This window comes from Lathyrus oleraceus, chromosome 3, assembly GCF_024323335.1.
Source record: "Lathyrus oleraceus cultivar Zhongwan6 chromosome 3, CAAS_Psat_ZW6_1.0, whole genome shotgun sequence".
In the NCBI taxonomy this organism is placed as follows: Eukaryota; Viridiplantae; Streptophyta; class Magnoliopsida; order Fabales; family Fabaceae; genus Lathyrus; species Lathyrus oleraceus.
Genome location: NC_066581.1, coordinates 318190004 through 318193288, shown reverse-complemented (window position 1 = coordinate 318193288; position 3285 = coordinate 318190004). Strand labels below are relative to the sequence as shown.

The following is a 3285-nucleotide window of genomic DNA, read 5'->3' as shown; positions in this document are numbered from 1 at the left end:
TCAAGACATCCAGTTTGACATTTTCACAATGAGCCTTATGCCAGGTCTGTTATCCTCCTGAAGAACAGACTGGAATAAATACTGAACTGAAGCAGAAAAATCAACCTGCCTATTATTCAGCATATGCTGTCAATGATGAATGTCAAAACATTCTGATTGACCTTCAAACAGTATGCTATGTACCAGGTATGTTATTCTCTTGATAAACAGACTGAAATACATGCTGAGTTATAACAGACAGGATTATAACGTGCAGAAGGAAAAGAAAACACAGGATATTGTTAACCCAGTTCGGTGCAACGTCACCTACTCTGGGGGCATACCAAGCCAGGAAGAAGATCCACTATCAGTAGTATTAATTCAGAGTTAAACTCCCATATTTACAACTCTTCACTTAATCCCTACCCAATGCAATCTATACCTAGGAACTCCTAGATAGAAACCACCAGTTTCCATTCCTATCACTACAATTTCAAAGTAATGCTAAACAACTTGAACTTGCTTCACAGCTTCGTTCAAGACCATAATTACTCTTACCTACAGGCTTTGAGTTACAGATAATCTCATGCTTTGAGCACTGAGACACACATGGTAACCTTCCCACAGGTTGGGAGGTTTACCTCATACACACCCATAATTTTTACATTGTTTGAGACACACTCAACCTAGGTTACAATCTGCTATTTATAACCTAAACACCCAACTGGATTTGGGCCTTAGAAATCGCAGCAAGCTTCTTCTTTGCTGTTACAAAGCTAGCAAAATTCTTCTGCTACAATCAAGGTCTTCAATCTTTTATTTCCTAAAAAATCTCCACCAAATATTCTGATTGAGTCTTCAAGATCTCCACATAGAAGTTAGGATATTCACCAAATATCCTCACTAATCCCAGAATATTAAATTAGTTAACACATGCCTGAATTAACTAATTCAGTTTTCTCCACATGTGTGATGTCACAGTCACGATGTCGTGACATCGTACATGACATGTTGGTCCAGATGTTGAACTTCTTCAACCCAACATATTAAAACAACAAAGGTGACTACATTATTTGTTTTACAAAATTAATGTCAATCCTAAGGTATTAACAAAATATCATTAAACAAGATGGTTCTTGCTTTATGATGATTATTGTAATCTTTCTTTTACTGATCTGTCATCACTCTTCTTTCCATCTTGTTACCACTAGCATCAATAAAATGTATGTAGCCATCAACTAGCATATCCTATAGATTCACGTCATGACCTAAAAAGAAAATTTATATTTTATCTTTCGAGTAATCAAATTTAAATCCATCAAAAACTAGAGGTTTTGCATTATAGTGATCTCTACCGGTGACAAGAGCGACTGGAGGTGGGATAACAACCATTGTGTTTCACAAACTATATCTTTATCAGATACGATGAAGTGTTTGATATGTAATCAATACCAAAACATGAGCTCTGATGTCCATTGAAGGTGATAAGAAACACAAGAAAGGGGGTTCTCATTGGGTTTCTAAAAATGAAAAAAAAATCAACCCAACCCAACAAGCAAAAAACAAAAATAATATAACAATTATTTTTATCTTGTTCGCTGTAACTAAGCTACCTCCAGTCCATCCACCAAGGTGATTTTGCCTTATCAACAAGGACTTAATCCACTATAACCAAACTGATTACAACACAAAGACCTACAGTTAATGTCTTTGACTAAACCCTAGTCACTCAAGGAAAATACAATGAAACCGATTGAAATACAAAGGTGTGTTTACAAAGTGCTTCTCAAAAAGTAGAATACACAAACGAATACAAGTTTTTCACACAAAATATATTCTATGAAGAGTATGAACAAAAATTATAGTGTGTGCTTTATTTTCTTTCAAAATATTTCACAAGTGTATTATTCACAAAGATGGTGAATTTTCTTAGAATGTGTAACGTCACCTTGTTTCATTCTTCCAAGTCTCTATTATATAGGCAATGAAAAGATCTGTTGGAAGGTAGAGCTGGAATACCAAAATGCATATGTATCCTTGCATAATAGCTTGAGAAAATGGGAGGCAAATGGCACAATAGTACACTCCTTAGCCTACAAAATTGGTGAGTGGAAGGAATTTTTGATCTTGTACTATGTACTATTTTCCTTATGTTAAACCTTTTGATCTTATCTTCAATATTCAGGGGCATCTGATAGTTAGGTGATGAAGCATGCATAAAAGAAGCTTAATAATCTGGTTGAGATAAATTTTAGAACCTTGGTCTTTAGAGTCTTGACATAGTTCATCAGAATCTGGTCTTTAGAGTCTGGTGACACAGTTCATAGTTGTTGAAAGAGTCGGGCTTCAGAGCATGTCAGTGTCAGAAGCATAAGAGTTGCAAAGCTTTGGATGAACGTAGATTCAGAAGCGTTGAAGTACATATTCCAGAGCTTAATTATCTTGTAAACCATGTATCTCAGAGTCAAAGTGCACTAGGTTTAGAATCTGATGACATCACATGTATTTCATTCAGAGTCAGAACTTAAATCTAGTATATGCATACTAAACTAATTGATTAGGGTACAAAAATATTCTCTAAGAGTCTATGGATTGTTATCATCAAAACATAAGGCTAGATGCATAACCAAATTTTGTTCTTACAAAAAATGTTTTGTACGATACAATTGTACTCAAATGCACATTAAGAGTAATATTTTTGCATGTCCTATTTTTTATCGGGATCTAATTGGTTATTTCTTGCGTCACTTCGTGAAGTATTTCAATCACATTTTTAACATTATATAGAAGTGCAAATGAGTATTGGCATGATATTTACATCCAAAAAAAAACTAGGAAAATTATAATTCCATACTATCCAAATACAAAATGCATATAAATATAGAATTTGAGCATTTCATGAGATGGTATATCACAACAGTTCATAACATTACATCATTTCAAACTCACTATAGAAGTAAATCAAAGTGAAAAGTAAATAGTACATTATCCTTTAGTTTGTTCAGAGTCTAAAAAACTCAAATATTGTTGTGTTGTCATCAACATCATCTCTTGTTTTCCCCCGAGCAGGGAGTTAAATAACAACACTAAATTATTATACATTTAATATTTTTACAATTTCATCAAATATGGTTACTTAGCATCATATATGAGTATAAGTAACCAATTTTGAGTGATGGAACCTTGGTATTCTCTAAGGTATTCATGATTTGAAAGCCTCATTGCATGTGCTAAATTGATGATATTTGTGTTGTAGTTTATTCTCAATGACACTACAATTGATTTGCGTCAAAGTAATAACAACAT

The 3285-nt window shown here is 33.7% G+C and overlaps 1 non-coding gene across 1 annotated transcript; it reads left to right on the top strand.

The window, feature by feature from the left end:
* Positions 1 to 2966: 2966 nt before the first annotated feature.
* LOC127134265 (small nucleolar RNA snoR97) lies at positions 2967 to 3073 on the top strand. The gene has a single exon (XR_007808017.1). It is a non-coding gene; the product is annotated as a small nucleolar RNA snoR97 (small nucleolar RNA).
* The last annotated feature ends 212 nt before the right edge of the window (positions 3074 to 3285 follow it).